The 13,404-nt window shown below is 33.6% G+C and overlaps 1 protein-coding gene and 1 long non-coding RNA gene across 36 annotated transcripts in view; one reads left to right on the top strand and one right to left on the bottom strand.

The window, feature by feature from the left end:
- The window catches only part of LOC144248374 (uncharacterized), a 53,569-nt gene extending 42,846 nt beyond the window's left edge, over nucleotides 1–10,723 (bottom strand). Inside the window, exon 1 of the long non-coding RNA XR_013341714.1 lies at nucleotides 10,676–10,723. This is a non-coding gene — a long non-coding RNA (uncharacterized LOC144248374). The remainder of the gene's footprint in view (nucleotides 1–10,675) is intronic.
- Nucleotides 1–13,404, top strand: part of PTPRD (protein tyrosine phosphatase receptor type D) — a 1,155,761-nt gene that overhangs the window by 275,543 nt on the left and 866,814 nt on the right. The window lies entirely within an intron of this gene.

The following is a 13,404-nucleotide window of genomic DNA, read 5'->3' as shown; positions in this document are numbered from 1 at the left end:
GACAGATTTCATACATGTTTTTCTGATAAACATATAATTTAGTTGTTCATAATTATTTTTAGATTTGTAACTTAAATTAACTTTTGTAGATGAAAATCATAGACATCATTCTCTGCACTGGGAAACTGAACATGTCAATGAGTTTTTGCAGTATTAAGATGTGACTGAATGAATCAGCCTGGAAAAACTATGCAGTATTTTTCAAGATGATAGAAGGAACTATTGTTTTAAAATACCAGGAATAAGTATTAGTAATACAATGGCATGAATTTCATTCCTTAGTTTTTGCACATATTCTTCAAGTTTAATAGTTACAATTCCATAAATATACCCACTTTTTAAATCTAGAAATGTAACCATCTAAAATAACATTCAGTTGAAATTTTACTGAAGTGAAATCAAAAAAACTTTACTGGAAATTATTGACAGATGCCATTTTTTTCCTGACCTTTCTGTAAGTATCTTTACTGCAGCCCCCTTCCTAAAAGTTTACTGGGCTGAGTTAGGGTGTTCAGTGGAATCAGTTAAGCTGCTAAGCAGAATTAATAAAGATATTTAGTCAAAGCTTGCATCCATCATTCATGGGAAACCAGAAGTTTGGGGTGCCCTCCATCTCTGGGGACCTCTTGTCCAGCAAAGTCTGTTTCTACTTCCCATTGTCTGAGCTGTGTAGCAGATCAACCTGTGCCCATGGTCATATCACTTCAGTGATGACCCAACATGAATCCTTGGACACAGCTTTCAATCCTCCTCTCAGCCTTACTTTACCCCAGTAGACTATTTCTCCATCTGATCCTAACCCTGACTTGCTGCATCTGTGCTCTGGATCAATGTCATAGGATGGTGCTACTCTACAGCCTTGGAGTCACCTTTTGCTCCTGGCTCTCTCCCTATGGGAAGCAGCCAGAAATCTTCCCTGACATTGTTTTTCAAAGTCTAGGGTAAACATTAATCAAAACTATTTTTACACAAAAATACAATTAATTTGCTTTCATACCAGGAATTTAATTGTTCTGCTAGCAAGATGGTGCAATTCCGATTTCTTTGAACTCACAAGAACCACTTCATTGATTCCTTCAAGCTGGTGAAAACAGGAATAATTTTTAATCCTTCTTGGCTTAATTTGAATACACAATAGTAGTTTTTTAACATCAAATAACTGAAGTTCAGTAGCTCTTTTTATGGAATTAGTGTTGGGGAAAACAACATCTAACGTTGTGCTTGTTTGCTTGACAGCGCTATGTCAAAAATACTGACTAACTATCTTTAGATTTTCATTCTGTTGTTGAATTACTTTTTAAATATGAGCTACTTTGTCTGTGTATTTTGCTACATAGTCCAGTATTTTTTTCTGGAAACTTCTAAAATCATCTTGTCACTACCTAAGGTTCTATAATTAGATTCTGGTTTGTTTCTAATATTTTATCCCACTTTTTTTTTTTTTTTTTTCTTTTTAGAATAGAGTGTTTATCAAGAGGTGTTTGCTTTTTTAGTGATTTGTTCTTGTGAGAATTTTAGAGTGCAGTCCCAAGTACATCTCAAGAAAGAATCACTCATTAAATATTAAATGGAACATAAAAATATCTACTAAAAATAATGAATTGCATTGTAAAAGATCCCTCTTCTCATCCTTTTTGGATGCAGGTATTCAGGAGTGAAGTAGGCTCAGGGATGTGACAGAGACAGTATTGTATTTAAGCTGGAGATTACTTCAGACTGCAAAAAAGTAAATCATCTGAAAATAAGCATCATGTTAATAAACCTGATCAAAGAACAAGGAAAAATTTGAAATATGTGAGACACCTGAAGTTTCCTCATATGCCTGCAAGTGCTTCGTAGCAATATTAGCTCTCAGACAAGATAGTGCTCTGCTGAAACCAACAAGGTACGTTTGTAAACTTGATCAGTTCTTGATCAGAAATACAGTTTTCTGACAATGGGCTCTTGGTCATCAGATACTTGTTAAGGCAAAGTAAAAGAAGTGCAGGTTTAGGCAGGCACATCGGGGTCTTGAGACCCTGCACTGCAAGGTCAGTAGAGAGCCTATGGCTTTATACCAAACCTAGTAGAAATCATGTATGCTGAACTACAGTTTCAACTTGAATTAGATGTCATTATGAAATCTGAAAAGAAAAAAGTTTATTGCACATGTACTGGTTCCTTAAAAAAAAAACTGTGCATTGGAAATAATATTAGCAGTATTCATAATAACAACAGGAACAATAATAAGCTGGTAAAGGATATTGATTATGATCTTGCACTATTTACTTACGACAACTAGAATAAAGGGATCTTGAAAGACTTCCCATACAACCTGGCTGACATATGCATGCAATTTCTTGCCTCATGAACAAACAAAATATTAAATTTGAAATAAATCAAAAATAGGTGTATTTGGTCAAGACAGAAATGCAAAAGTAAAGCCATTTTTTAATGATAGGTTATTAAAAACAGTAAGAAGGGCTAAAAAGACTTGTATAGAAAGCCTCATTATTGAGGTGATTGAAACTGGAACTGATAAAAGTACATAAGAGTCTGCTGGTTGAAGAGTGGTAGTTTTGGTTTGGCTTAATCTGGTGTGATCTGGTGTGATCTTCTTGATCTGGTTTGGTTTAGTTTTGTTCCCTCCCCAGCTCCTTGTCCTTCTTTAGATTAATCATTTTGGAGCCAGGATTCTGAAAGTGTGAGAAAGGTTCTAAAAATGTAACTAATATGATTAGGTTTAAAAAGTCCTGGGTGACTCTGTTTTCATTTCAATGGTACAGCCAACTGTGTAGGCATGTTGTAGGATCTGATAACATTTTTGTAGGAGTGAGAAGAAGGAATTGCATGGGAATTTGATTTATGATGAAAATTTGAACAAATTTGTTCAGCATAACATGCTTTGAGACTAAGACCCTGGAATATTTATTTTTTAAGTTTTATGTAGTGAAGCAGATTTGAGTTTTACTTAAGAAGCAGAATTGCATTTGAATTGCTTTAGGAAAAAACTCAGGTTTGAACTCTTTATTACTAGTAATTTAATGTGTTCAGAAGTGAAGCAGTTCAAGAAGATAATGTCCAACACAGAAAGCTGAGTTTTGCATTGTGTAAGATATAGAATTTGTGGAAAAGTCTAGGGTAAATGTGCTTTTTAAGATCTGATATGGTACAACATATTCCCAGTTTCTTTACTGAATATCTGAATTTAGTATTAACAGCGTGTTTACTCTTTGGGTTTTGATTGTGTAAGCAGAAAAAACCTGCAATTTGTAAGCATAAGACCTTCAAGTATATTAAAGATTAATAGTAAGATTTACACCAATCTTATATATTAAGTAAAAATATTTTATTATCTGCTACTTGGAATACTAAGAATATATTATGATACGTGAGAAATGACTGAATTAATTGAATCAACAGTCAGCTTTTTTATTAATTAAAGAACCACTGTCAAAATAAGGGAGGAGAAATATTGCACCTCTTTAAACTGTTTCAGTTATAGTTTCTCAATTTAGTGAAGATATTTGACTTCTCATTTTTTTTCCTGTATGTTCAATTGCAAATATTATGCAATCTGTAATACCATAGTCATGATAGCATTGATAATTAGATTATGCATAGAAAATACTCCTAAAGAATTCTATTAGATACAACTAGATTTATTACAGAATCTTAATAACTGAAAAACCTATAAAGTATAAATCTAATACTATATTATCTGTTGATGAAATTTTATTATGATGAAAAGTTTTATCTCCTTTTTGTTTCTTCATCCATTATTAAAAAATAAAATAAAATAAAAATATTTCTTTTTTTTTTTGTAGATAATTTTGTGGCTTAGTAAACCTACATTAAGAATGTCAGACTTACATTAACAACAAACTAGTTTATTTGGACTCCATATATTGCAGTAATCTCCCATCTTCTAAACCAAACCAATAAAATATCTCAAGACTTTTTGTTGTATGTTCCTAAACAAGGAACAGTAGAATCTGGTGTTTGTGGCTATTCATCTAGTCAACTGACTATTCAATCTGCATCACAGCAAGTTCTTCCCTAGCAGTATAAATGGCTTCAATTACTTTTTATCAAGTTATTAGCAAATGAAGCCATAAAGAAGGTTTTGAAAACCTTACTACACCTACTGAATTAGGAGAACCATAGGATTGAAAACTAGCTCTTCCTTTACGATAGAAGAAACCAAGGCAATAAATGGAAGTTATGATGTCAAAAGCTATTCCTGCATAGTAGGAATATGCCAGCATAGTATGCTGGCAGGCATAAGGAAAGGTTGAAATCAGAATGAACCTCTGGATTACCCCTAGTCAACAACTGTTTATGCAGGGTCACCTAGACCAGGTTTCCAAGACACACACCCAGAATAGCTTTTAATCTACAAGGACAGAGATTCCACAAACGCTTTTGTGCTACCTTTTTCAGTGGTTGGTTCCCAAAAGGGAAAAAGCATTTTTTTGTGCTCAGAAAGACCTTCCTATGTTTCAGGATCTGCTCATTTCCTCTGATCTTATCACTAGACACCTCTGAAAAGAGCCTGATCCCTCCATCTTTGAACTGTCTCTACAGATTTGTACATACTTTGCTGGGATCTGCCTTGAACCTTTTCTCAACCATCCAAATAATTAATAAAGGTGTTAAATGTGTTAAATGTGATCTGCCTTGTGTTCCTATGATCTAACATTCCACAATATATTTCAGGATATTATGTGGGATAGGGGATTCCCTCGAGTAGCACCAGAGCAGGACATCACCCAGTTGTATGGAGATAATGGCAGACTGAGTTCTAGCTGTCATATCAGACTGCTGGTGAGTGTCAGGATTGGTTCTGGTGATTGTAGCCAGGGACAAACACAGACCCATGATGATGGGATGACTGAAAAAATTTCATCAATATTTTTTCATTAACAAGGAAGAAAGTGTTACTTAAGTATATCTGCTCTTCATATAGTATTGTTAGAGAACTTTTTTTGCTTAGGAGGAAATTATCTTTTCTCATCCTTTCCAGCATGAATTTGATATTCAAGGTAAATTATAAAGGACCACATGTTGAGCAAGTCTAGTTGTCAGTTCCCTGATGACAGAATACGTAACAGTTATTTGAACAGGTGTTACTCCAGATCACATCTTCCCTACAGCTTCAACCCATTCACCATTCCCTAGTTCTTGGAAGCAGACAGCAGCTATTCTGATTCCTGATATAAACTACTGTCGCTTTTTACAGTCTTTGTATATGTTTCCAATAGCCAATTTCAGTTCCTGGATTCATTCACAGAAACAGAGAAAGTAGGATAACTAATACCAAAGAATGCTAGAAATAAGCCAGAGACCTTTATGCCTAGGGTTATTGCATAAATTATAATCTCTCCAATCATACCTTTTATTAAAGTAGATTTTTTTCAGAAGGAAGGGTAAGAAAGATAGTTTTAAATTTATAAATTGCAGATATTTTATTTGGATTTCTGTATTTTTTCTGGAGCTATGATAAAAATAATCATTCATGTGTGAAGCTTAAAAATGAGATCCATCTATGTGATTTTTGAACATGGATTTATGCCACTCTTTAAAATTGTTTAAATAGCATAACCATTCTTTGTACAGGGATTACAGAGGCAGGGGGAAGGATTTCTGAAATCAAATCAGAATGTATTAGTAATCACATCCTTTATTGATAATGCCTTTCTTTTCTACTGAACAAGACTTTCACAATATTTATGAAGCAAAAGGGAAGTTAGAGCACACCTGATACCTTTGTCCAGATTGCACTAGTACATTTCAGACACATGCTTTATAAACTAAAGACAATGGTAAGCAGATTGTATCAAAGTGGTTTGGATGGATAGTGAGTGGATGAGTATATTTAGGAGCACAGTAAAGTTCTGATTGATTCTACCCTTGCACAATGAACTTGGGATCTTTCCCTGACATTCAATAAGATTACTTGTTCAGATTATCTTGGAATCTGTTTTCAGAAGCACGGGAGTTGAATTTTACATAAAACTTTAGGCATGATCCATAGGAAATCCCAGAAAACCCAAACACATTAATTGTTTGAAGCCAAATAAAGAAAATCTTAATAAAATAGGACTTTAGAACTTATAAAGCCTAAACCATTTTTTTTTTTCCAAATCCCAAAACTTACTAAGTATTATTTTGGCCAGTGTTGATTGATATAAAGTTTTAGATCAATCCAACATGCAGAGTTTTTGGATCTGTTGGATTTGCCTTGACTCAGGCTGATTTTGTCTTCCTTTAACAAATGTTTAGAAGCCAAGAAATGATTGCCAAACCCTTTGGAGCTGAAGTTCTGTGAGTTTCATCAGGTCATGATGATGCCTTATATCATCATCATCACTCTAATTTCTGAAAATTTGCCAGTTTGATATATTAATTTAGGTCATAAAATATAAAAAAAGTTGTTTATCTGAAGTATCTATCTTAAACTTATGCAACTACATTTTAGATAACATTGACAGGCAGAACATTTGGATACATGTATCAGCTGATACATGTATCAGCTTTTTAGGACTAAACAGAATCATTGTTAGGTAAAATGATGTCACCAGGAGTCTTCAGGGATACTCACTGAGATGAACTTTTTAGTCATCTTATGTGGCTCACAATTACTACATTAATCTCTTTCAATGTCTGGCAGTCTTCTTAAACAAACTTTTAATTAATAGTGTTGCTATAGTAATACATAATTTTTATATACATATGTATATATGCATATATGCTAATGTTCCTAACTTTAAATTCCTTCTTGCTTGGATTTTACATATGCCTCAGAAGATCCACAAATTCATATATGTCGTACCACATATATCCTTTGTTTCTCAAACAGGTAGACAGAGAAGAAAAAGATCATGTGTTATGTTTGGTAGCAGAAAAAATCAGAAAACATAATCCATTTTGAAGCAGTCAACATTGCATAGAGGGAGGTAGTACATCATTCCATTTTTAAATCAAAGATGTAACTTTTATCTTTAAACAGAAAAAAATCAGCTTTCAATATTTAATAGTGATTTGAATTTTAGTAGTATCTCTTCGTTATTAAGCTGTGTTTGCTAGGGTTTACAGGGTAAAAGGTTCTAAAAGAATAAAGGAAAACCTACTAAATACATGACTTTTCTTGCAATCAGACTCTGTGAACTATATTCCCTCGAGTTCCTTGTTTTTATTGGCTCCATTCCAAACCTGACAAAATGCAATTTGCAAAAAAATTGCAAAAAACAGGCAGTTGTCTCTCCTTTAAGTGGAGAACTGGACTAGGAAAATCACTCCCATGTTCCCTGTCTGAATTATTCATGATTCTATGGGTTTGTGATAGGAAAACATTTATAATAAGTTTTGTCTGAGAATCCATCACCAGCTGTCCTTGCCTCATAACATGATATTGCATATCAGCCCATCAGAAGACAATTTGGTCAAACACTTCCTCCAAGTGCAATACTATATCTTCTTTTTCACCTCTGGAATTACGTGTTGTGGTGGGGTTTTGTTGTTGGGGTTTGTTTTCTTTTTTTGTTGTTGTTTATTTGTTTGTTTTTAATTTAATGGACATTATCTTAAAAATCACATTAGAAAATGTGTGATCTAAGTAGGGATTTGGCAGTATGCTGAAACTGTGTGTGAAGTTTCTCTTTTTCCCTTCTCCCTCTGATTTGTAAGTATTTGTGGTCTCTGCAGCTACCTTATCTATTGTATTTTTTACAGACTTCATTGCTTCAGCTAACTCTGAATCTGGCTCTAAGGTTACAGTTTAAGATTGGTAGAGAAATTTCTGGATTGGCTTCCTTTTACCCTGAGAAGTATTTATAAGCAGTTTGGCCACCATCATGATTGTAATAAGAAGAGTCTGTAGTATCAAAATGACGTAAAGTTGTAAATTTTTTTACCATCTAGCAGTTTCCAGTCTTTTGTCATTTTCCTGCCATATGCATTAATTTCTTCATGTCCTATTAAAAAATAGGACAATTTATTTAAGAAATACCAAACTGCAGCATACATGAATGGCAATTAATCACTCAGCCATGAGTTTTAAGGACAGATCTGTTTGTCAGAGATGGAAGACAGAGCTTTCATTCTGAAAATAGAATCAAGCGACCCTTAAAATTCAAGACCTCTGAAGATTAAGTTGTCTAGCTTAATCAGAAAGATTATTGAGGAATGAATTCTGCATGAATATATATGTACAGGCACACTACTGTAATTGAAAGGAGAGAACAGCTGTTTAGCTTTGAAGAAAAAAAATGATGTCTTAAAACCAGTTATTGAGACCCAACTTTTAGATAGGTATTAGAGTTAGAAATAAATATCCTAATTGAGATATTTAAATAATATCAGAGTAACACAACTTTCAATCCTTTGATAACACAACTATTTCAAAGGTATACTTCACTCCAGAAAATTTTATAACCTCTGTGCATGGTTTTAACAAATATAGGACTGCTTTTGTTCATTTGGACAATGATGTATTTAATTCTCCAATTCCTCATTTTCCTCCTCCTTCTCCTCCTGTTCATCCTGCTTATCATCATCATCATCATCATCTTTCAAGACTACTGGGGAAAACAAAATTTAATGCATTGACATTTTAATGTTCTTTGTACTTGCATCTATACATTAAACCAGTAACAAAATCAAATTTCATGCTTCAAAGCTTTAGCCAGCCATCAGCAAAGTGAAGGAGTACATTGTCTTGATGAGTAATTGGTTAGATATATTATTTCAGCTCCTCCTCTGAAGAATCAGAGGCTATAGCTGCAACTAGACTGGAAGAAAAGATAGATAAAAAGACACTTAAAAAATATTTTTAGCTGCTGACATAATCAAGGTCATGCTGATCACCAGATTTTTATTTGAGTAGCAAATTTTCCATGATAACTCTGATGGGGAATTTGGGAGATTTTTGTCAACTTTTTAATTTTCTTTACAGCAAAATAAATAGATGGAGGTCTTGAAATGACATAATGGGAAAATTATTTTTCAGCTTCTAAATTTTATGATCAGAATAAATAACTTCTTGACAAAAACTGAAAAAATTTAGCTGAGTTTTGTTTGACTTGTCTGTGTATATTTCAGATAATAAAATCCTTTCAATATTGAATACCTGGAGAAGAACATATATGGCTTCCCTTGATGTTATGACCTACTCAGGGAGAAGTGAATACAATCATTATCCCTATGTACTCTAACAAAGTGAAGTTACCAGCTCTGGCAGCCCTCAGTTCAAAAGGCTGATCGTTGTCATGGTTGACCTTGGATTGCTGCCATATCTCCACCCAGCCACTCACTTCCCCTCCTTATCAGGAAGAGAAAATAAGATTGAAAATTCTTGTCATGTGTTAATGTCTCTACACATGATATGGGGATAGAAACATAGCACACTAGAAAATGACCTGGTTAAAGTTAGATAAATAAAATAAACCAATGAAGTCCAGATTAATGATTATGCATTTAAGATAAAAAAAAAGCAGTGTGGAAAATATGTACCATTTGTTACAGTGTAGCAAATATTGTATCTGTGAAGTTAAATAAAATAATTACTTTATAGTTCTAGTTAGATAAGAATACAATGAACCTCAAGGAAATCTAAATAGTTAACTTTACTTAGCATCCTGCACATTTATAACACAGCTCCAGTATGGGTCATTTCCATGGGGTACAGTTCCTCAGGAACAGATTGGTCCAACATGAGTCCCCCTTGGGCTGTAGGTCTTATGAGAAAATATGTTGCCACTTGGGCTCTTCTTCACATTCTCCTATGTGGACTTTCCACAATCCATAGCTTCCGTTAGGATATGTTTTTTCTGTAGTGTGGAGAGGTCTATGGCCTACAGTGTTGCTATCTTCTCCAACATGGTCTTCCTGGGCTGCAGGAGGACAATCTGATTCTCCATAGTCTTCACAGGCGGCAGAGGAATCCCTACTCCAGTGCCAGGAGCACATCTTTCTTCCTCCTCCCCTGATACTACTGTCTATAAGCTGTTTCTCTCACATTTTTTCTCATTTCTGTCTCACAGCTGCAACCCAGTATATATTGCCACTTCCGAGATAGAGCATTATCAGAGAAGCAAAATCTTCTTTGTTGATGCATTAAGCTATGTCCTGCAGTAGATCCATGTTGGAGATGCCTGAAACTTTCTCTGTCTCATGTTGTGAAACTTCCTACTCTCACAGAAAACACCCTCATTCTCTCCTCCTCAGTACCTTGGCACAACAGGCAGAAAATAAGGTTTATAATTAGGACTCTTGCATTATCATGAAAAAATATTTTAAAACATAATCAGAATCTCTTTCCATAAACCCATCTGATTATGATTTCAAGTAGTTAGTAGACTACTACAGTCTTGGAACAGGCCGAGATGTTAGAATCTGTACTCAGAAATCAGCTCTTATAATTCCACAATACTTTAGAAGATGCCTTTGCATTTATTTTTTAAATAAAAAGGCAATGCTTTTCTAGCATAAATCAGAATGTAAGAATCTCAGTCACTCTAAGTTCTGAAGTCAGGATCAATGTATTTATTAACACTTTGCAGTCTGTGAATATATGTTAGAGATTTACTGTCTCTGCATTTGCCCTGTATTTTTGTGAAGTTTCTTGCTATCTCAATCATGTCATCACCTGTAGTATAAGGACTTGCAGTCTTACTATAATAACTTGCAATCTTACCTGAAAGATACTGCAGCTGATGAAAATCTTCTTGTTAGGTCAAGAAAACCTGCAAAAAATGTTTTGAGAGGCCAGTAAAATAGCTAGTATGATGCAGAATTACAACTTTGAGGGCAGCAGGAGACTAATATGCTTATTCTCTCTTGAAAGCATGATAGGGTAAAGTAGATTTATTCTTTCCACAAGGAGAATTGAGGTATAAAGGTATATGAATTTTTGCTGATAAAGAGAGTTTTTCTAAAAGTACAGTGATTAATAATATAAAGAGGAAATAAGAAATTCTGTCACGGATTGCAGTGTTTTGTAATGCAAATATCATAAACAAATGTTATGAATAAAAATTCTTAAATTCGTGTGACATATAAAGATTTGTGTAGGTTTATATTTTTGTTCTTTTTGTGTGTTTGTGTTAATATTGTCAGTTAAAATTTCTGTTGTACACTTAGAAACAGAACTGTGGTGCTCAAGTACTAGCAGAAATTAAGTGCATTTTAATATAGTTCTAACTTCTGTACTTTTTCTGTGCCATGCTTTTAGTTTAGTTATGTTCTTGGTAAAAACTTAAAAATGTAATCTAACAAACCTTGAAGTATTAAAAGGTTTTATTTGAGAACACGCTTTTATTTTTGGTCTCTTTTTTTCCTTGTTTTATTTGTTTCTAAGTTTTATGGCTATGTCTGTAGGAAATTATTCAATGGAAAATGCTTTGACATCTTTAACTAAAGAGAGAAATTAAGCTCTCAAATGCAAAAATATTCCATCACTGGGAAAGCAAAAATTACTCTGAAAGAGGGTATCACTTTCAGGGATGGAAATTTTATGTCACATATGTGTTCATTACTTTGCTTTATTAATTTGATGTCATTTTTTCTATTAGTTTAATAATATTTCCATATTTATAATAAAAGATAAAAGAAACATTAACTCTCTCCATATAAATATATCTGCAAATTACAAATTAATGTAAAATATGTATAATAAATGAAATTTAAGAGCTAGAAAGGTTTTTGTAATTTGTAAATTAGCAACTTAAATGTGGATTAGTTGTTAAAACAGACTGTATAATATAGCGTCATATCCCACAGGTGTGAATGAAAGGACATAGAAAAAAGGATTTAATTTTTTTAAAGGGAAGTTATCATCATCTTATGCAGCCACCTTTTCTGTCCAAAGAATTAAGCAAGGGCTTACTGAACTTTGTAGTATTTATGGAATCTAAAAAAATATAATGTATTTTTTATAAATAATTTGTCTTTTAATCCAATTTACACTACTAAGGATAATCTGTATATAGTTTCCCTTTTTCAGAAATCATGAATATCACATAAATATTTGGACTGTTCACGGGTGTGTTGTTTCTGTGATGTCTGAGGCAGGGCTTCATATTATGCCTTGTGATTTTAAAAAGAAATTTTCAAGCAATGTATAACATCCATGTCCCAAGTAGCATCTAGCATATCTGAAATCTTCCACCTTATATTCCTTTGAACAAAGGCTTTTGTGCCAGAATCCTGTAATTCTTTTCTATGAACTGATCTAATAAGAGATATTACTTCTCCACATAAGCTTTCCTTTAATGTCTAGCTTTTGTCTTTGAAGAGCAGTGTCATAGGTCTGAATTGAATACATTGGAATTGATTGTGACCAGAAGCATATATGTAAACATCATTGCTAAAGCTTAACCTTTTTTCTGAAACTGTCAACTATATATTGGCATCTGGCTTTCTCAATTTGATTTCTGAGAAAATGTAAATGTTTCAGGCCTGCTAGCAGGGAGTTTCAGCATACGTCATAGAAGAGAGAAGTAATGCTCAGTGCTCTGTTAGTGGCTAACAGAAGTAGCACACAGCCCAAAGCGTCATGCTTATCTGTTGCTTTTATTCAGGAGCTAAAGTGATATTTCCTTCTGTTCCCAACTGATAACAAGTGCAAAATACAGGCAAAACTAGCTTTCTGCCAACTCATCCCTATTTAAGAAAGAAAAAAAAAAAAAAAGAAAAAAAGAAAAAACAACTCCTGGGCTGATTTGCATGATGTTGAAATGTGTAGAAGCAAAACTAAGGGAAGGGGAAACTGGGGGAAAAAGGAGAAGAGAAGCCATGAAAAGACATAGGATAATATTAAGTATATTGAAAGAAATAAATTTTAATTTAAAATTTAACAAGGCAAATACATTCTGAGAGAAAGTAGCTTTTTCTTCACTGGAATTGAAAATGTGTATCCAGTTTGTTTCCCTACATCAGCTGAAGTGTGGGAGAAAAATCTCAGGATGCTGCTGCACAAGTTTGTTTCCCAATTTCAAGTTAAGAGTAACAAAAGAGAAGAGGTTTTTACCTCTAAACCTCTGGTGATGATTCAGTGATTAGTTAATTATTATAGGTCTCCTGTGCTCCTCCACCTTGGAGAATTCCAGACCAGAGGTGTTGTTTTGAAGATGCAACTTGTGATGACATATACAGCAAAGTGAATTTATCTTTGAAGTACTTTGGAGAGATTTAATTCTCAGTTGCACTCATTTACCCTTGCAGTCTAAAAGTATCAAGAAAACACTGTTAGATTCCTCTGTACTTTTCTTTTGGAAGTATTGTTGGTTTCTGAGAAAATCTTCAAACACTTTTGGAATACTGCCTGTGAATAAATGTTTTGAAATTCAAAAATATTACAGGAGTTGTAAAAAAAGCCCTTTTTCAGTTATGTACTGATAGTTATTTGTGGTCAAATCTGTAAGC

Source organism: Lonchura striata, chromosome Z (genome assembly GCF_046129695.1).
Source record: "Lonchura striata isolate bLonStr1 chromosome Z, bLonStr1.mat, whole genome shotgun sequence".
Taxonomy (NCBI): domain Eukaryota; kingdom Metazoa; phylum Chordata; class Aves; order Passeriformes; family Estrildidae; genus Lonchura; species Lonchura striata.
This window is presented reverse-complemented; position numbering and strand designations above follow the sequence as displayed.